This window comes from Vespula vulgaris, chromosome 2 (assembly GCF_905475345.1).
Source record: "Vespula vulgaris chromosome 2, iyVesVulg1.1, whole genome shotgun sequence".
NCBI lineage: Eukaryota > Metazoa > Arthropoda > Insecta > Hymenoptera > Vespidae > Vespula > Vespula vulgaris.
Window position 1 is genome coordinate 15024571 of NC_066587.1, and position 22579 is coordinate 15047149.

The 22579-nt window shown below is 37.4% G+C and overlaps 1 protein-coding gene across 6 annotated transcripts in view; it reads right to left on the reverse strand.

Moving 5' to 3' along the window:
• LOC127061364 (EGFR adapter protein-like) overlaps nt 1-22579 on the reverse strand; it is a 187232-nt gene that overhangs the window by 115725 nt on the left and 48928 nt on the right. For 2 of the 6 annotated variants that reach the window (XM_050988142.1, XM_050988141.1), the window contains exon 1: nt 11179-11676. The exons of the other annotated variants lie outside the window; for them this stretch is intronic. The gene's annotated coding sequence lies outside the window, so the exon portion shown is untranslated. Of the gene's footprint in view, nt 1-11178; nt 11677-22579 lie in introns of those variants that run through there. 6 annotated transcript variants of the gene reach the window in all.

Here is a 22579-nt window from a genome sequence, read left to right on the forward strand (position 1 = left end):
TCTTCTCAGAAATGATATAAAAACTTTGAACGAATCTCGTTGTTCGTTTTATGTAATAAAAAAGAAGTTACACGCAAAAAAGGAAAGAGAGGAAAAGAAGAGAGAGAAAGAACATATTACAAATATCATGGAGACATCTAAGCAATATATATCATTGTGATCGCATCCACTGACATTCGACGGGACAACGAAAATCCCCAAACGCAGGATGGATTGGCCCTCAAGGGTACGAAGACGTATCCGTTGAAATCGATACGAAGAAGAAATTCGTGGCTATCGACGAAATAGTTCTAGGACAGAAAGCATTCTCTAAGATGTCGGTCGGATTGAAACGATTTTCAGAAGGGTCAAAGGGATTTCTCGTATCCAGCCAAGGTCTAAGAAGAATGAAAGTATATTTGGAAAGTAGGTCGGGGAAGGTAACGAGTAATTGGTCGTAAGGAAACTCTCCATGTTCCTTTCTACGGTCCTTGTCGTTAAGGTGTCTGGGAGAAAAAGGTGAAGGAGGAGGAGGAGAAGGAAGAAGAAACAGAAAACATTTCTTCGACGTTGGGTACGTCTCGAATAAAACGTGGTTGTGGTGTTAATCAAGAGCTAGGACTTTTTATGAGGGTCGAAGGAAGGATAGTGGAAAGAGAGGATATACTCCTAGTCAAACACGTGAGTCGATCTCTTTGTGCGTGATATTGTCGTGAAAATAGAAACGGAGAGAAAGAAAGAGAGAGAGAGAGAGAGAAAGAGAGAGAGAGAGAGAGAATAAATAAAGAGAGGAAAAATAGAAAACAAGAGAGAAAAAATAGGAAGAGAGAAAGAGAGAGAGGATCGAAGTAAATGATGAAACGGAGAAAGGGATGATCGAACGAACGATCGATTCGAACTGAAGGAAGAAGGTTAGAGGATGGCAGTACTGCTGCCGTTTCTGCCGTTGCTGCTCTTCTTCGTATCTTCCTCTTCCGCTGCCTGCGGCCAGATTAGATTGCTTACCACCCATCCCGTCCACTTTGCTCGGACTCCCACTCTTATCCTTCAAGATACATGTCTTTCCCTTTTTCTCTCTTTTTTTTTTCTCAAGAGAGAGAAAGAGTCTTGATGGAACGTCTTGGAAGGTATCACATGGTATTGCTGTAATCGAAGTGCAGACACCGTTGTTAAACCTACGTATTAAGGCTTTTTTCGAATTCGTAATATTATCTCGAATCTTAGATTCTTTTCGAAAGTTTTTTCTATCACGTCATTAATCTCACATTTATAGAGAGAAAATTTATCTTGTAAATAATTTTTAGCGTATTTAGTAATAGATATTACTTCATAGTCGTTATTCTACTTCATTATCGACGCGAACAGCTTTCGTGCTTTATCCATCCCCGAGTTATCGCTGTTACAAAGCGAGCTACCTCGCTTAACATCCCAACCTTGGATAATCGAGATAGCGGCGTAATTGAGACATGGTCGTGTTACGGACAGACTATAACCAAGGACGTAATTTCTTGGGTATAATTGAAACAAAGTCGGTAGCCTCGAACTCAGATTTTCGGGATAATTGAGGTCAGTGTATCGCGTTACAAGCTATTGTGGTCTCTCAGGATAATAAGAAAACCATGTAATCGATCTGAGGAACGTACGAGCAATAATTATAGGATGTTCTACGGTCTACAGATGTTTCGTAACGAGAGAATGGGGATGGCGAAAATAGGGTGATCAGGATGGTATCGTTAGCAAGTCGTCGAGTTTTCCTATCGTCTCTTTGACGTCGCATCGTGTTCAGTACCGCAACGAGAATAAACTTGAAAAGGAGATTGGAATAAGAGAGACGAAGTTGTACGTTTAGTTCAGTAGTCATTAGCGAATATTCCTTTGATCGAATTTCATTGTTAAGATCGTTCGTTAAGAATCATCGATGCTGTCTGAAATATTTTCAAAAGAACGTATATTCTTTGTCGCTCATACGATGTATATCTGTTCATAAAATTTTTAATACGTTTATCGTCGAATAAGTTCTTTTTCATTTATATTCATATAAAAATGAAAATGCAAAAGCGTTTTATATCTTTCGCCAGATTTTACTCTTCCTCTTTTTACAATCGTTGCTATCAACCTCGTAAATTTAAAAATTTTATAAATCTTTTAAATCGATGCATTATTTCCGATCGCATTATAACTGGCCGCGTTATAACAAAAATCGATAACCAGAGATTTAAGAATATTGAAACGGTAAACTTTTTTTTGCGTGCAAAAGAAGCTTTAGAATCATTCTAATTTCTAATTGTTGACATTCGTAAAGGAAGACGACTCAATGAGAAAATAAGTAGTTTTAATTAGACATCGAGAGATAACGGAAGACTGATTTTAAGATAGGAAATGAAAAGGTCGACAGACAAGGGGTAAGGATGGTATAAGACTCGGCGTAGATTCGTTCTGGCAGAAGCGGGTCACCGTTACGAGATCACCGCAAATAAATACCAGTGTACTCCAGCGAGGCGAACCCTCGATGCGCCTACCACATGACAGCCTTAATTTCATTTCGTCGATAGAATTCTGTCTGCTCTGTGGGAACGTTCTCCTCACTCGAGATTGATCGGGAAACGAAGTGCTTCGCAATTTTATCAATGCCGACCTACGATGTCGTAAACTTTTTCCCTTTAGTCTCCCCTCTCAAGTGCTAGAGACTATCTTGGATTTACAGAAGAAGGAACGGATTGAACGTTTACGAGCTAAAGAATCTCAAGCGTTGAATCTTTTATAGACTGGATACATTAATTCTCTACTTGATATATGAATACCGTTGATATATATAATCGCTTTTAAAAGACTAATTCGTATCGATCGATATTATTACGAATTATTATTTCTAACTTATCTATCGATGATTCTGGAGATTTGAATGAAAGAAAAGAAAAGAAAAGAAAAGAAAAGAGAGAAAGATCGGTACTTCTTTTATCGTAACTATTTCTATTGTAAATTAAATTGTAAAACGTTCTATAGATCCATTCTGTCGATGTAGAATTGTTTAAAAAGCATATTATTATATCGGAAATAATACATTTTTATATGGACAAAGAGCTATGCAAATTTCTTCGTGGAAGGAACATAATAATAACATAATAATAATAATCTCATATTATTATGGTGCAGGTCGATGATCCGATCAGAATCGATGAATTGTTTAGTAAACAAGGTGGATCGTTTATGGACAAAATCGAAGGCGATAATCTCAGGATCATTAGATTTATTCTGAAGTTATGTTTAGCGTCTTACGTTAATCCATGGAAGCAGCGTGTACAATGGCCTTTTGCCAATGACAGTCCCAACTCGTCGTGTAAACGGAATGAATGGGATCAGCGCAGCGTATGCCTGCTCGAGATCGTTGGGAAGGTTCAACGAAGTCCTCGTTCCACAGTGGCATCGTTGGCTTCGCTACCATTCGAGTCGTTGATTGTACCACGACAACGACGACTACGACGACAATGACGATGACGTTGGCTATGACGAGAAATCTCGTGCGTAGATACTGGTCGTTGTTAATTACTGTCAAATCGCGGCCTAGTTCATAGCGCATTAATTTAATAGGACGTAAACTACGTCCTATATGCGTCACGATATTCATTTAGAGTTCTTTTCCCTTCTCTCTTTCTCTTTCTCTTTCTCGCCAACGTGTTTCATAGTTCCCTCCGAAAACAGCAACCTCGTTGAAAGAAAATTGTTAACTAACGAGATCGCGAAGGATGGAGGTTTTGTCTACGGCTAATATATGTGTACTTATGTACAATATTTTAGGTCAGAGATATTTTGGAATTTCTAACTTTAAGAAAACGAGATCTTTTATGTGTGTGTGTGTGTATTGTTAGCTTTTACATTTTACGTATTTATCTACTAATATTTGTAATTATATCGTAATAATCATTTCGAAAAAAATATCTACGTTTTAATATCGATTAATCGTAAGAGAAAGTTATCTCGATGACGAATAAAAACAAAATTCGAGAGAAATCCGTACGAGTACGTTCGAATTTTAATTTCGAAGTGAACGCATGCACGAAGTAATCAGAATTTCTATCGGGTTTCGTTCAACTCGTATATACACTATATATACCGTGCATACAACGATGCTCCATACATACGAGTTTAACGGTGTGCATGGGTAGTTGGCCGTATAGCTTTCATTAAAATCCGAAAATGCTGGACCGATCGGGTGCTATTCAGTAATTATTATAGCCACGATTGCGATTGTCGTTGTTCGAACAGTGTCGGTAATTTTCATTTAATACATACTACCAATAAACGATATCGTTACTATTTCTACCTTCCTATATCCTCTTTTCTCTTTATCCTCCCAGCGTGTCTATATATGACGTTTCGACGAAAATACGACGGAAGCATCGATTGCCGCGTTCGTAATTAGCGCGAACTGCACACGACAACGAACTAGCCGAGTCGAACGAACCGAGGCGAAGCGAGTGAAGCTTTCAAACGGGAAGGCCATTCGCAAAAATCGCAATTGGTCAGTACGAGCGATCTGCATAAAGCTAAATGTCGATTTCCCCACTATCCCCAACCCCTCTCCTCCCCCTTTCCTCTCTCATCCCCTTCCCAGTCTCTTTTCGTAGCTTTCGTCGGTCTTTTGATCTCCATTAAATTTCCCCTTACCCCGGCACTCTATTTATTTTTTCCTTTTCCAGTCTTTAACCTAACATAGAGGAAAATATAGAATGAATCACTATACAGAGAGAAATAGAAAGAACGAATGCGAATAACGTCGATTTTGCCACTATCGGCAAATGATAAAACCGGAGGTAAAGGTGAAATTGTAATCGATTCATAATGAATATTTGGGTTGGCAGGACAATTAACTTGTTCGGTAATACGATAGGCAAACGATACAGTTCGGCAAACGAACGCCGTTCTAACTCCGGTGTGGTTCGACGATAGAGCAATATCGACGCGAGAGCTACATACCCCGATCGTTTCGCGGCTTTTAACCACGCTGTGAAGCTTTCGATGAAAAGCATGCGTTTTTTTTCTTCATTTCCTTTTTGGAACGAACGATAGAGAAAAAAAATACATAGCGCATGCGCGTACATTACTTTCTCTGTCTTTCTGTTTCTCTCTCTCTCTCTCTCTCTCCCTCTCTCTTTCTCTCTCTATCTATCTATATCTATCTATCTATCTGTCTATCTATCTATCTCTCTCTATCTATCTCTCTTTCTCTCTCTCTCTCTGTCTCTCTCTGTTTCTATCACTTTTTCTCTCATTCAATGAACGGAGTAATATACGAAAGGGCGAGTTAGAATTTTGCGTTTGGCGAATTGTTTCGAGTACTATGCACGAACGTACCCTCTCGTTCGGTACGTTCACCAGAGAAAGAGAGAGTGAGACAAAGAGAGGATGCTTTATGAAACGTTCGAAGCTTTTTGTCAAAGCTACGGCCGATGCACGATTTATGAATCTCGCTGGTTTTAGTAAAATTCCTTTTGAGTGGATTTGTCGATGGCCGGATTTAATATCGTCTCTCCCTGTGTATATTCCCCCTCTTTCTTTTTCTCTTTCTCTTTCTCTTTCTCTTTTGAGAGATCGCCGCAATATACCGGAAAATGTAGACACGTGTAAAAGTATTTTACCATTTGCTGAATAATCATCGATCTTCTGACTTTCGTTTCCAGCCATCGAAACGTTTCTATCGATTAGATATTTAATATTTGTTATGTTTCTTTGTTAATGATTCTAATAAATCTTCTGTTATTTTGTTAAGAACAATGATATGAATTGTTTGAAAATTATTAGTCACGTTTAATCGAAAAAGGAAGTTGATCACATTTTTCTACACACACACACACACACACACACACACACACACACACACACACACACACACACACATACGCGCGCGTATTTGACGACTTTCTATTTTCCATTTGTCGACTTGCCTCAAAGCTACCCTTAGTTGGCTCAGAGTTTCATTTTTCCCCCACGATGCAACCTCGATCTCGCTCATTGCATCCTTGAAAACAACGCTGAAAGAAAAACTAGTGAATTTACGCTTCGAAGCCGACTCGACCTTAATTCCTTTTTCCACGATGTTGCGTACGCTTATTAAGTTCTTTTTTATTCAAAAATAAAAAAAGACTGCAAAATCTAAAAAGAAAACGTCTACACACGTTGATCGTAATATACTTTGCGTAATTATTTCTTTTTATTCGAAGACCTACTTTTTCAATTTAATCGTAATAAAAAAATTAAATATATATATATATATATATATATATATATATATATATACATACGCGTATGCATGTGTGTATATTATTATCGCATACGATATATACTTATATAAATATATAAAAACAAAAATTAAAATCTTTCTTACACATTGAAATCCATTTTTTGTCAAACATATTGGATTCGAGGATTTCATTGAAATGATCTCACGAAGGAAAGAAAGATTGTAAATCTTCGTATAGAAACGTTTTGAACTGGTCTGGATACACGCGTTCTTTGCGTTGAAGAAAAGTCGTGCGAGTGAACAAGGCGAAAGTATGTAGGATAAAACGGCGGCTGTTTATCGAAACGTCAGGCACAGACTGCCTATCAAAAACAGAAGCTGCTATGGAGATCTCTCCCCGTTTACTGTACGCTCGATTTCGCGTATATACTGAAAACGTTTGTTTATAGTTAATACGAAGACTACAGAGAAATGGTGTGTCTCTGTGCCTCTTTCTTTCTCGTTTTCTCATCTTTCCGTATTCTCTTATCGTTTTATCGATATATAACCGGAATGCCGAAGTTGAAACGTTGCTTTCATACATATACATATATAGACGTATACATATATAGCGTATATTTACGTATTTGTTTACGTGTACTTTCAGAACGATCTATAGAATGAACCTTCTCGAATATTCATTCAAAAAATCGAATGTAATTGAATGTATATCGATATAAAAAGATTTTAAATACGATAACTTTTTTTATATATGAGAGATTTTTATGAAAAGATTTTAATATAATAAAAGACGTGTTCTCCATCAAATATGTCGACTAATGGAGCGAATAAATTGCAAAAGCGATGAAAAAATTGGAGTGAAATTTAACATTACAAAAGAGCGAACAAAAGTCTGAAAATATACCTATATATATATATATATAAATATATAAAATTCATCATCTGCTATGGCGAAATCATTATGCACGTATTCCTATTATTTTTGTTTAACTTATAAAGTCACGCATATTATAAATGCGTACCAACGGCGCCTAAATAACCAAAATAATATATAATAAATTTTGCTTGCAAACACTATGAAATGAACCACACTGTAAAACTTAACGTGTGTTCGTTTTCGCGAGAACACTGGGATGCGTTTTTTTAAATAGAAGTGCATTACGTGTGCGTGCTCATGCATACGTAATTATGTGCGAATCATACGAATTTACGTGTATTTATGTTCGCGTACGTGCACGAAGCTTCGTTTCACATCGTCATAGAAAGAGGAAACAAAATCCAAAAACAGGACTGAAGTTCTGTTGAAAACTTTGTTCCTTCAGTCATTTACTCTTCTTCTTCTCTCTATTTTTCACTTTATATATAATACATAGAATTACAGTATATATACATACATACATACATATATATATATATATATATATATATATATATATATACACATGCATAGATTTCTTTCTCTCTTTCTCTCTTTCTTTCTTTTCTTCTCTACCTTCATCGAGTCTCTCTGAAACTAAATACGAGACATTTGAAACATATAAAAGAATAATTTTTCGAAGATTTATATTATTATCAAATATCTCGTTCGCATGACTACCTTCGTAAGTTGATTATATTTCGCCCGTTCTTCGTTAAAAAGTGAAAACGAATACGACGGTACGGTATTGTCCCTTCGATAGGAGTGAAAACGGTAGCCGAGCGAGAGAAAGAGAGAAAAAGAGACGGAACGATCTTTTTGTCTTCTAAAAAAGCAATTTGTTTGCTTCACAGCCGGATGGTTGCAAAACCAATCAGCGAGTTCTCGCTCGAACGGAAGATTCAGCAGGTGGACAAAGACCCGCGGTTGGATAAAAAAATAATAATAGAAAAACAAAAAATAAAAAGGATAAAAAAAACAGAAAAAAAGAAAGGCTCTTCGAAAACGTTATTAGTGCTAGAGAGAGAGAGAGAGAGAGAGAGAGAGAGAGAGAGAGAGAGAATGGTTTGGTTATCAATTGGTAGCGTGATAAATTTTGGCGAATGTTTTTTCGTTGATAGATACCTAATATCGAACGTAGTCGAAGAATGATCGAAAGGGACATAAGCGATCCGTATTCATGATTTCTCTCGTTTCATACAAAATATTGTTTTCCAATATCGATCGCAGAGAATATTACGAACAAAATTCGTCGTTATCAACTGGTAACTTCGTGACATGGTAAAATGGCGTAGGTACGCATTCTTTTTTCGTCATACACTTTTTAATATGAAACACTTTTATTATTTCTTTTTTCCATACCTCTCCACTCCCATCTTTCTCTCTCTCTCTCTCTCTCTTTCTGAAAAACGTAGTAGCGTTCGTACGAAGAGACACTTTTTCGAGCATGGGATCGTTACGCATTTACGTGACAAAAATGCAGCGTCGCGCCGTAGCAATGCACGATATAAATTTAGGGAAGGGAGAAGGGAAAGCCGTTCTCCGTGCACTTTGCTTCGAAACGATCGGAAGTGGGCGGAAAAAGCTCGTGCTAAAACGATCATCGTAAAGTCGTTCGATGGCGAGGAAGAAATCGGAAATTTCATTTGGGACGACTGCTGGCATATCGCCTACGTCACCGACACGAATCTATTCGAATTTCGTTCTGCAAAAAGACGGATGGGACTCGTGGCAATGAAACGGATTCAAACTGGCAGATAACAAAGCTCGATTGTTCTCTCGGCTAGTAGTAGTCGGCTTAATTGATCGATCGCTTCGAAGTAAATCGCTGTTATACGTGTCGCTCGCTGGACGTGGACCTGAATAATTTAAAGGGAAAGTGACTACCGAATCCCTCATCTTATCTTCTTTTTCTTCTTTCTTTATCTTCTCTCTTTCTTCCTCTCCCTCTCTCTTTCTCTCGCTCTCTCTCTCTCTCTCTCTTTCTTTTCTCTTTCTTCTTCCCTTCTTATACTTCCTTCTACCTCTATGAATTTTTACCCCGAGATCACTTCGTTCACGTTCCCTTTCAGAAATGTGATTTCGTCGGTAACACCTTCGAGAAAATTGCGCACACTTCGCTTGCCGCAAATTAATGTAGCTCGCATACGTGAGCCTACGTAATGAAAAAAGAAAAAAGAAAAAAAGGGGCGTTTTGCCTGTGCATGGAAAAAAATTTCTTTATTTTCGCGAATTTTACCGACAAAATATTTCCTAGTTTTTCGAAAAAGTCCGCTTTTTTTTCTTTCTTTCTTTTTTTTTTTTTTTTTTTTGATAGAAACATTTAATAATCGAAATGAAACTTTTGTATCAGCGATCGACAAACAATTGTTGAGCTAATATGACATGGTCCATTCCATCGAATGCTATTTACATATTTATCAAATTTTGTTTTATAAGCGTATATATAAATATGTTATGCTCGCGAAAAGTTTAATGAATAAGATTAATGCACGGAAAAAAGTACGACGAGTAAAAATACACGAAAATATAGGAGAATGACGAACGCGGGGGCGGTATCAATTTTTCATCACCGACTGTTTGCCGAGAGTAATGAATTTTTATCGGACATTACGCGACTATTTACAAGTTTACTTATTGCCATAAGGGATACCGAAATGATGAGACTGGTCTCACTATAGCCGTATGACGTTTTTATTTTTAATTAGGTTACCCAAACTAATTAATTCTTCGCCGGAAGCATCGGCGCGGGCTCTCATTAATACGACACGGGAGTATTGACGGCCAGTAAAATAGAAAAGAAAAAAAAAAAGAGAAGAAAAACGCTCGCCGATGGTGGAAAAAGTTCGTAATTTACGGGCAACGTAAACGCTCTGAGCGGCTCGAAACATCCCTTTTACTGGTTCTTTTTTTTCGAAAATCCCATCGGACGATCCCGATTGATTAGCTTCGTTGTCATTTGTCACACACCTCGGTTATTCTCTCTCTCTGTCTCTCTCCCATTTCTTTTTTATTTTTTCTATCTTCCTTCTATTTTTTTATTAAAAAACGAAAAAAAAGAAGCACTGTTTCTTAATCAAAACTTATCACCTTTCCATTAACACTGTATTTGTATTCACTTCTTCGGTAGATAATACTTTCGGACACAGATAATCGTTCGAAGGTATTTTTTTAAAGGGTATGAGAGTATTTCGATACGAGAAGAGATTGTTACCGTAATACCAGTTCGAAACTTCTCGACACACTTCCCCATGCTCCTTTTATTGGCTTTGTAACCTCTAGTTGGGAGGATCATCGTTTCTAGTATCTTTTATAAGTACAAGCATGTGATTAGCGAAAATAATTTTATAAAATCTATTATAATTGAGATAATTAAAGTTTTGATAATATTATCGATACTTTACTCCAAGTGAAATTTCATTTGATTTCATATAATTTAATTAATTGGAATACTCTTTTGTAAGAGCAAAATGTCGGTATGAATTTTAATAATCCAGAGAAATTTAATTTCTCGTACAATTTCAATTTTATAATTTGATTGATCATCGAGTATTCGGAAAATAATGATCGATTGTCACTATTGTTTAAAATTATAAAAAAAACTTCGTACGTCGAAAAATACAAGGAAATGAATATAAAAAAACGATCACTTCTCATATATTTATATATCCCATATATTAAATATATAAAAAAAATATGTATATATTTTTTTGTTATTTCTAACAAGAAACTTTTAATAATCCCATTGATTAATCCGCACGATTCAATCGAATTCGAAAGCACTTTCACTTCGCGGCGGAACGTCGAAAGGCTGTCACTCAAGATCGAATAATAGACTTCTTGATAAGAAAGGAACGTCTATTAAATCTGTTTAAATCATCATCCGTCATTACTCTCTGGTCTTACTCATTGGTCTCAAGAAAAAGATCGTTAACGAATAAAAAAAAAAAAAGAAAAAGATAAAAAAATAAACGTTTGAAAGATGAAACGAGTAAGTAAAGAGTTCACCAAATTCGATCATTTTCATGTTTAAATTAACCCTTACCTTTAATCCAGATCTGTTTTCTCGATGGATGAAAAGGGAACATCGATCGATCGACTCTAGTCCTTTAGTTTCGTACACGATTGGTCGCACTTGAAAATTAAAGATGGAAGAAAAGAAAAGAATGTGGAACAACGTTGATAAATAATTCACTCCTATATTTGCTAATTCTCTTTCTCTCTCCCTCTCTCTCTTCTCTCTCTCTCTCTCTCTCTCTCTCTCTCTCTCTCTTTTATTTTTTTTATTGTCTCTTGTAATGGACGGAAAAAATAAAAAGAAGGAAATGGAGTTGAAAAAGAAAAAAAAAAATGGAAGAAAGAAATGGAATGATCGTGAAAAAAGAATGACGATACGACAATGACGATGACGATGACGAGAAATGTAAAATCAGAGAAGAGAGGATAGATTGAATCGAAAGAGAGGAAAGGAGAGGATGGAGAGGCAGCGTTCCTCGCGATAGACGATACGCGGATGACTCGCCGGACGCGACTGACAGCACCGTGTTGCGCCACGTGGGCTCCGGCCGGCGCGTACTCACACACAAATGTATACTTGCGCACGAGCGCGCCATTTGCGATCATGCGCAACGTATACCTTCCACTACCGCCATCGTCGCTGCTATACAAGAACGGTACCACTAGCAAAGAGAGAGAAAGAAAGAAAGAGAGAGAGAGAGAGAGAGAGAGAGAGAGAGAGAGAGTATGAAACCTCATTCTACATCCTTCGTTTTCTATCCCCCCTTCTCATTTACCACACCTCCTCCCTTTTTTTGGCGTTCTCGTTAGCTCGCGTAATTAGTCGCGATCATCGATTACGCACCGTTCGTCCCATGAGCCATTTCTTTCGATCGCAAAAAGTTCATATTCTTAGGATCGCACATGACTATCGATTGAAATTATTCGACAAGACATTATATATCTTTTTTTATATTTATTTATTTATTTTTTGTTACGTTTTCGAGAGAGAGAGAAAGAGAAAGAGAAAGAGAGGGAAGAAATTCCGTGACATTGTAATTTTGTAAAAGGTAGAAGTTCGAAAGTAGGTAGGGAAAGAACGCTGTTAACTTCCGGGAGATGTGGTTTAATTAAAAGCTCGGTTTCCACCTGACACGGAGAAAACAATTAAGGCGTCACGAAGAGGTGTTCGATCCTTCGAGTTTCTTATCCTCTCCTGCATTTGTCCTTTCTCCTTTTTTTCTTTCCTTTTCCTTTTTTTTCCTTTTCTTTTTATCAGAGTATCTCGAGTGGGCGATCGATCGATCTGAGACTATTAGGAAGAGGAAAGAAATAAGAAGAAAAGTTGCTTCGTCTATCGACACGATCACTGACATTTTCTTTCTGTCACTCTCGCATGTCTCTAATTCGTTCGATCTCTCTCTTTCTCTCTCTCTCTTTCTCTTCTTCTCTCCCTCTTTTTTTTTGTGGAATCGAACCTCGATTACTAAAGTACAACGTACAAAAGAAACATTGTGAAATATTGATCGCGGTCGTAACCTGATTTACGTTCTACTCGAAGCCACTGACGTACAAGAGGAGCATTACCTACTGCCATGGAACGACGTCATTCGATTAATTAAAATAATTATCTCTCGTACGTGTGACAGTAACATCGAGCTTGCGCGCGCGTTCGATCGTTTTTTTTCTATCTTTGACAGAAAAGCTTCGTGTTTATGTCGAAGGGACATTTCAATGGGCGACAATGTGTTTTCATTTCGACGTAAAAGAATCTATTCTCTCTCTCTCTCTCTCTCTCTCTTTCTCTCTTTTTCTTTTTTCTCTCTCTCTTTCTGTCTTTCACTTTCTTTCTCTTTCTCTCTTATATCTTTGCTTACACAGAGAGAAACCTTCTTTGAAAATCCTAGTACGAAAACGTGTGCATCGTCGATTTCTTTTTTCGCAACAATATGTCTGCGAGGTAGCGACGAAAATAAACCGGAACAAGAATAAGAGAATAAGAACGAGGAAGAATATTCTTTGTTCGTACAGAGGAAAGAACATGTTACGAATTCTGCGGTTCGCTTTCTTTTGAAAGAGCATATACGAAGGGACGGAATAAAAAAGGACGCTTCGTTTTATAGAACAGACAAGAAGGATAAACAAAAGAAAGAAAGAGAGCGAGAAAGAAAGACAGAAAGTATTCGGAACGTGGAAAGGGCAAAAGCGATTAACGTTTTCTTTCCAGAACGTAGAAGTAATAATGAAAAATGAGAAGTATTAAACGTTCAAAATCGAACAATGTCGAAAAAAGAAAGGATACTTCTTTCTCTTTCTCTTTTTATTCTTTGGAAAAAAATATTTCGTTTAAAACAAGACGATACTATCGATCCTCGAAGCGTAAACGCGTTTTTTGTCTTCTAAAACGAAAGAAAATGGCCTCCTACCTCCGACTCTTTTACCCATAATTTTACATTTTCCCCTTTTCTAATTTCTACTTTTCAAAGTAAGTAGTCATAATAACTGTTTTCAATTAGTCTCCATTGAATTTCACGAAACAAAGTCTTTAAATAAGGAACGCTTGGTCCTGCCCCACCCCGAAGATCCGAAAAGAGGCCTCACTTGAATTGTCACGCTTTTGTGACTTCGATGTACTTCGAAACGATGAAAAGAGAGATACCCTCCTTTCTCTTTCTTTATTATGTTGAAATGGCTCAAATTATCGACGATTTAATTAAGATCACGAGAGGATTATATATACATACACACACATATATATATATATATATATATGAATTTAATAAATGAAACATTTAATAATTATCTTCGTATAATAAAGTAACAAAATTTATAAGAAAGAAACAAATTTTTAAGTAAGTGCTGTTATCGAAAAGTCGATATAAAGTTCGTACAGATATATGGACGCTCTCGCATCTCCGAACGGAGAGCAACTCCGAGAAGCGGATGTGACTGGACGGTAGCCTAAGCCAGGGGTGACGTGAGAGAAAGAAAGAAAGAGAGAGCAAGAGAAAGAGAGAAGAAGAAAGTAAGAGAGAGAGAGAGGTGAAGAGAGAGATAAAAATAGAGAATGAGAGAGAGGTGAAGAGAGAAATAAAAATAGAGAGAGAGAGAGAGAGAATGAAAGAAGGAAAAAGAAGGAAGGAATGGAAAGATGGAAGGGAACAGAAAGTAGCAGATTCAGGGACGATTTCAGGGACGACTTCAGGGAGGCTTCTGTGGGAAGCTGCTAATTACCAAGGCTTGTTTGAATCGTTACAGTGGCCATCGGGTTTCTCCTTCTATCACTGACGTCCCTGAACCCTTTCTCCTCTTCTCCTTCTCTTTTCACCTCCTTCAGCATCACAGTATACAGTCATCCCATAGTCCACCGAACTTCCAACGTTTCCTTTCCCAAACCCTGCCTCCCCACTCTGTTCCTAATTCCGTTTCTCACTCCGTACCCTCCGGCATCGTCCACTGGCTTCTTCAGGGCAGCAGAAACGAAGGTACCACCATCACCACACCACCACCATCACCACCAGCATCAGGAACGACGGTGGTGGAACCTTTCCAAAGCGAACTCCTGCGTTTGCTTGCATTCAGGGCAACCACGGGAAAGACCCCGCTGTCTCGAGCGTGTTAATTAGACCTGCTTTTGTTTCGGAAAGAAGCCTGAGTGAGGTAAATATGGACGATCCAAACCGTATTCCTTTCTCTCTCTCTTTCTCTCTCTCTCTCTCTCTCTCTCTCATATTTTCTGTCTGTCTCTTTCTCTCTTTCCTTTTCTTTATCGTTTTCTTTCTTCAGTTCGCCTTATTTACCTGCCTTTTTATCCTCCGATCCTTTGCCTCCTATCGCCTTGGTTTCCCAAGTGTAAGGATGGCGAAGGAGCAACTGGAAGTAGAGGGTTGGAAGGAGTTTCTCGTTTCTTTCGTTTCCATGAAGAAGTAATAATGAAAAATGAAGAAACCATTGAGAACAATCACTTCTGAAAGAGAAAGAGAAAAAGAGAGAAAGAGAGAGGGAGAGAGAGAGAGAGAAGGAGAGAAAGGAAGTGAGAGGGAGTTGAGGAGGGGGTAGAAGAGTGAAAGGAGAAAATTCGCGGTTGCTTTTAATTATCGACGTTTACGTGCTCGGCCGAGCGCCTTTCATTTGCAAATGCGAGAGATTTCGCGTGTTTCTCCCGCGTGTGCTATTCCCGCACAAGAACGGCAACGGATTGCCAAAAGATTTTGATTAACTTTATTGTCTTGAACGCCATGCTAATTAATGCCGATCTCGTTACTTTTTCCCGTAAAAAACCGTATCTTCCTCCAATGACTTTTTTTATTTTTATTATTTGAAAAGAAATATTTGAAAACGAAAAGCCACGTCTCTCTAATTAATTTTTGTCAAATCGCATTGTCACGTGTTATCTGTCTCGTTCTATCAACATGTCGACCTTCTCGACAAATTAAAACGATTGTATTTTTGACGTTTAACTTTTCATCACGTATTTTAAGTTATTTTGCGTTTGACACGTGATCAACGGGCGTATCTTTTCTTTTTTTTTTTGCGTGGTTCGCCTTTAATATTAAAAGTTTTATAAAAAAGATAAGTCGGTGAAAAATATTGGGACAAAGGAACGATATCATATCAGCTAATGATATTTATTAAATCGATCATCGAGCATCGCTTCAAACAATACAATCCTATTTATTTTAGAATCGCTTTGTTAGCGTATATTATTTATTAGGAGATTGGTTATTAGATGACATTATTTTTGGTAATAAACTAAATCCAATTGCTGTATAATTTAATTATATTATATATGTGTAATTATAAACTATCATCAAACGAGAAACGTAGAAATACGAGGAAGATGAAATTTAGAACGACGGGTGAACGACCGCGGAATCATCAACGTTTCCTTCTCTAAAATCTGAGACCAAAGAAAGCTTACACACGATTTTCCTGAAAGTGTAGGTGGTATGAAATTAGAAGCGCACCAGTAACCCCTTCATTTACGTCTCTCCGTCTCTTCGTCTACCGTCCGTCATTTGGTTCCTTCTCTCCTTCTTCGTGTTTTTTGAGAGAAAGAGAAGTAGGAAAAGAATGAGAAAGAAAAAAGAGACGAAGAATGTGAAGGGGCTGGATATTACGGACTAGTCGGGCCTACGCAAATTCATTCATGTTAGGCTTCTATCTTTATCTTTATCTTTATCTTTATCTCTCTCTTTCTTTCTGTCTTTCTCTTTCTATCATTCATTGACACCGTACGAAGGGTCGCTGCGTGATGTTTACATTTCAATTATCCGACGCTTCGCTCGTGCCATTATTAGTATTTGCATGATTTAGTAGGAGAAGCCTGCTTTACCCTGTAGACTGTTCTGTCTGGCTTTCTCGATCGAGAAATGCCGTACTTTATGAGTTCCTCTTACGAAGCTCACCCTCTTGAACCAGAGGGTAGAACTGAGACAATGAGAAAACGAGTTGTATAGAAACTCGAGAATTTCGCTAGTAACCAAACGATACATATCTTCTGACAATTGTCATTACTTCCACTTGTCAGTGTAATAACTTTTTCGATACAATTATAGTATTTAAATATACTATAATTAATATAGATGTATGTATTCATTTGAAGTATATACATTTTATATATATATATATATATGTATTAAAATAAGTTTGTTACGTGTTACATATTATTTAAATAATTTAATTATTGTTAACCCTCTATGTTACTTTGATATTATACTTTTGTAAATGTAATTAAAAAGTTTTAAAAACGTTGAACGAAAGATTAAAGAGATCTAAAACTTACGAGTACATCATACATACATAGTAATTTTTTAATATACGAACAGAATTTTCGTCGATCAACTTTGATGGACGACGGTAAAGACGAATTGAAATCCAGAAAGGGAAAGGCTGAAGACTTACGGATTAATGATTCAAATCCGCGATTAAGTTCGAGCAAAAATGTACGTACGAGTTTCGAGATCGCGGCTTTAAAGTAAACTCGTCGGTATAAAACTTTTACAGCGGCCGAAGGAAAATCGTTGCGGCGAAAGCCGTATATAAATTAGAAGTTTCGGATCAACGTATATACCACTCACGTATTTTAAATGCGAACTAGCTGCAATCTTTCTCAGTAAGAAATTTTATTATAAGATCCTATATGACTTAGTTATTTGAATTAATTTTACCTGCTGTTCCTTGTTTCACAATAATATAATCATTTAAATATCAAACAATTTCGATTATCAAGTCTTTATTTAAATTATATTACACTTGTTTATCATATTACATCTAATTATTAATATACATATATCATGATAATGAAATCATTATAAAATGAGTGAGATTCAATTTTTTCATTTTTATTAAATAATGTCTTCTAATCATAATAAGAGCGGAAAACGAAGTAAAATCTTTTATATTTCGTCGGATTTTATAATTCCGTAATATCAAGAAAAGAGTGAAGATGAATTAACGAATCTTAGAGAAGAGAAATATATGTGTCTATGTGTGTGTGTGTGTGTGTGTGTGTATAGAAAGAAAATCATTGAGATAGGAAAGAAACGGAACATTTTGCGCTCGTTAAAACGTGCCGCTTCAGCATCCATTGCAAACCGGAAGGAAGAGAGTCGCTTTCTTTGCATAAAATGAAGGGCTGACCCATTTTTCGTGCTTGAATTATCCTTGAATAAAACTATAGCTTTATCTCGATCGAGAGTTCTACTTTAAAATATAATTTAGAGATAGCGTATAGATCAATTTATTTTTTATTTTTTCTTCTACGAAAGAAACTAAAAATGAATTTTAGTAGGATTTTTAAGAGATTACCAAACGCTTGCACAAATGTAGATCCCTTTGATTAATTACACATGATTTATATAAAATATAGTATTTATAACAAAAACGAATTTCAAGGGAAATAAAATTCATATACGATGGTTCAACAAGATCAATAAAATATAACAATTCTCGATTCGATTGTTGTACGTGTAAACGGAAACGCAGTTCGGCGTTTCCGGTACGTTCAATGGAACGCATGAGATAAACGTGGTTTTATCGTAACGCTCAACCGATCGTAGACTATTCGAAAAGACTAATCTATCGTTGTCTGGTATACGACTATGACGACGAACTCTCGTCACTAACAAAGTTTCTCTCACGGCACATTTAGCGATTCTCGTCGACGACTTCCATCGGGAATACTAGAGATGTAGGATGAGTATACCATAGAAGTATCGATTATCGTCGATCGAGATTCACGCGAGTGTGTTCACACTTCTCTCAACGAGAAAGAATGCGCAAAATACCGTGAATAATCGAACATGAGTGTCATACCTGAGAATATATTACAACGTTCGCTTGAAAAATCATTTAATGTCACATCGATCATTTTTTTTATCGCTTTCCATTCTTTCGTTTTCACGTCCACTTGAATTCCTTGCTTTTGACGGATCGTCTTTTTAGATTATGCTCCTTAGAACTATTAAAAATATCGTTGCTTGAATATCTTTGCTATCGTTTTCCGATTAAATCGATTTTACGTGTCTCGATCGATTAATCGAAAGGAAAATTATTGATCATCTGTAGATATCTGCTTTTTAAGTTTACTTAGGATTTTGCGTTTTTTTTTGTTAGCACAGGATTGTTCGTAGTAGTAATTTTAGATTTATTTTATCCTAATTTTGGATTAATCGATAAAGAAAAGTGAGATCGTTCTCTACAGAAAGATTAAAGATCCTTCGTTCCTTCGTTTTAGAAGGCGGAAATGAATTTCCTGAAAGTGAACGTTACGAGATGTTTTGGGAATTTTACGAGTTCTTCGATGAGGTCATCCTACCATGGACCATCTATTATCCCTTATCTTTTGATGGGGTCCATCGAATGGACGTGCATTGAACTAATCTTGTTCTGAGAATGTTTTTCTATCGTTTGACGATCCCCTAACGAACGACATCGATGTCCGATGTAATAAAATTCTTGTCTCAGTGCGATCCCGTATCGAATTGATCTTTATAGAAAAGTATTTTATTTTTTTGTTTGCTTCTCGATATTATATCGACGAAAAAGAAAAAAAATTGATTCGACTATAAATTTCACTCAAATAAGTCCTTTCCACAAATTTCTTCCTCGGACATAAAGATAATGGAATTAAAATTAATTAATCAATATCGAATCTTTTCGATATTATGATATTAATCGAAAGCGTAAAGTGAATTTTCTTTGTGAAAATTGGACGCTACTCATTCTTGAAGATTAATTAGGTTCTCTCTCAAACATTCTATATATACGTCTTATCTATTATCATAAACGAGCAATAATAGCGAAGATCCTTCGGGGCAGATAACTGACCGTTTTCGAACAAAGACGATATATATAAACGCGCGAGCTGCCTTCGACAAGTCCCTGGCATCCTGCTTCGCGGCTCGCTTGTTTCTCTACGAGAGATTAGTTCCCCGGAAACGATCGTCCTCGTTGTTCTCTCGTTGACGTTCTCGCGGATCGTCGACTTTATGAGAACAGGATCGCTCGCGTCATTGACTACCATCTCGAAACTCGAAACTCGGCTTCTGCGAATGGCGGCAGTTAGTTCGTTCCATCTCTAACCGTGCGTTTATTCCAAAACTTTGGGAATATCAGATCGACGATGGAGTGTATAAGAGAGACGTAGAGAGAGAAAGAGAGGAAGAGATAGAACTAAGGCACCTCTCTCTCTCTCTCCTTTTCTTTGTGTTCGTCTCTTTCTCTCTCTCTCTCTCTCTTTCTCTTTCTCTATCTCTCTTTATCTCTTTCTCTCTCTCTCTCTCTCTCTCTCACCATCCAAGTCACAGTAACTGCAGTTTGCGAAGACCAACCGAGGATAGATAAGACCAGGAAGGCTCGGACGCGTGGAACGAGTTCGTTCGTCGATGAACGATACGCTCGAGGGTAAGCTCTGTCCTAGCGGGTTTGTGCTTTGTCGATCGTCTTTACTCAGGAAGTCGGGATACAATGTATTGTAGATACACTTTCGACATTTCGATTTGCTTTGCAACGTGTGTACGAAGGGTCGATTGGATCGACATAAACGAGTAAAACGACTTTTCGTAACGTATTCCTTTCAATATAATTAATATAAAAATGTTAATGCATTATTCACGATATTCGCTCTAATAAGGCAATTAATGTTTTTCTCATGGCTTCTCTTTACCTCAATCATATTTAATAAGTATGCTTAATTAGTTTCCCATATCGATGGTAATGAAATCTTATAATTATTGTAGAAAATTTTTTTTGAATACCATCCTCGATCACTTTAGTTAATCATCTTTCCTATACTATTCATCATTTTTACCTCGCTGGTATGAACTCCATGATGAAGCTTCTCGCAGCACTCTTTTCATTAACACACATCACGCGTAACCAGAAAATTAATCGAAGAAGAGCATTAATTACTGCCGATAGACGAATGCATTAACGTGGAATTCGACGGGAAACGCATCTGCTGTGCGTTCTCTTCAGCATCGAACGCGAGTGGAAAGCAAGAAGGGAGAGACAGAGAGAGACAGACAGAGAGAAAGAGAGAGAGAGAGAGAGAGAGAGAGAGAATCAGTCGAGGCAAAGTCGCGTTCTCCAGATTACAAAGGTCGCTCTCCCTCTCTTTCTCTCTCTTTCTCTCTCCCTCCCTCTCTTACATACACGCTCTCATACGACAGAGGTACGAGGAGTGCACTTTTCATTTCAAGGACAATGGACTGGCTCGATATCATCGTTCATCGCGTACCAACGATATATCGTGCACGCTTTAAACCTTTTAGGTCGTGGCCCAACGTTAGCACCGACGCCGACGTCGACGCCAAATGAGATGGCAGGCCGCGGAGAATGGAACGTGAAAGGCTCTTAGCAGGTGCTTTAGGTGGGCGTGTTCGACCGCGATATAGTACCTTTTAACCGTGGAAACAGCGAAAAGCACCACGAGCATGCTTTTCTCTCTCTCTCTCTCTCTCTCTCTCTCTCTGTCTTTTTCACGCTCTTTCTACATTTCCCTTCTCTTTTGCTTTTCCACTCCTTGCTTCTTCTCCGCATCACCAACATTTTCTCCATACCTTTCTTGAACAAAGCCGAGCGATCGTCATGCGAAAAATGCAAGGCAAAGATGCATGTTTCGAATGCTTCAATCTTTCCCTCTATCGGCTCTCTTTCGACCACTGAAAAATGAATTTGGCTCGGTTTTACGTCTATCTCTTGGTTCGCGTTCTTCTATGTCTATACGTTTATTTAAGTGCATGTCTCTGTATTAGTGTGTTTGCATTGGAAAGTTTGCGGTCACAGGTAACGCCACTCGTGCGGAATATCGAGCGAGTTTAACTCGGACTCCGCTTCTGCTCTGGACGTTTCAAGCTCGGTCTCATAATTTTTCGAAAACCAAACACACGGAGTTTATATCCAGGATTGTTTTCTATCATTTATAAACACGATCTTATCCTTTACTCCGCACGAACTGAAAGAACTTCGGAGGAAAAAAGAAATTCTTGAAAATAAATCGTAATTCGATTTTCTTCTTGGTCTACGAATCGATTTCCTGGCTAATTTTATTCTATTTCTCTTTATTCGTGAAGCAAATAAAAGGAAGTAGCGGTAACACACGCTCAGTTTATTTGCTGATCATTTGGCAAACTATTCCGTAGGAGACGATTCGTAGGAAGTTTCCCAAAGGTTCGAGGTAAAACAAATTGCAAGTGTTTTTTCATACGTCAGTAAAAATAAAATAAACGAACGGCCGATTCTAAATATTACAAGTCGTTTACGTGAACCGACACAGGCGATCTTTTGGCTTCCTTCCGACTCCCACGTCGTTGGGAAAAAGCTCCACCCTTACGATTTGCCTCGATACTTTATCCATTCTTTATGCACCGAAAACCCCCGTCGTGGTTCCGCCATAAAGAAAATCCGTGACGGCTCCGACTTTTTCTCGATGTACATAACACCTTTCTATCTCTCTTTCTCTCTCTCTTCATTTCTTTTTCTCTCTCTTTCTATACATTTGTACCTACTACCAGTAAAACTATATCGTTGGCACCGGAACACCATCGAAACGATTCCCCCACGATGTTACAGAACGTCCGTTAGCCCCTTTCTTCGCAGCAGGCACCCGAGATTCGAACTAAAAAGCCCTTTCGAACTCAAGCTGTCCGATCGACGAACCTCGAACAAAAAGGAAAGGGTCCTTGCTTATTTCCGCAGGAGTAAATGTCGTTCTTTGACTTCTCTTTTTTAAATGTATTTACTACTTTTCAAAGGGGAGAAGATAATTTATATTTCTAATAGAAACATTCTTAATCGAGTCAAATAAGTGCTATCAAATATATATAACATAAATTGATGCAATAAATACAGTTTCCTCGGGAGATCGATATATTATATTTCAACGAGGAAATTTATAATATTAAACGAAATTAAAAAAAAAAGCAAAACGAAACAAAAAGAAGAAA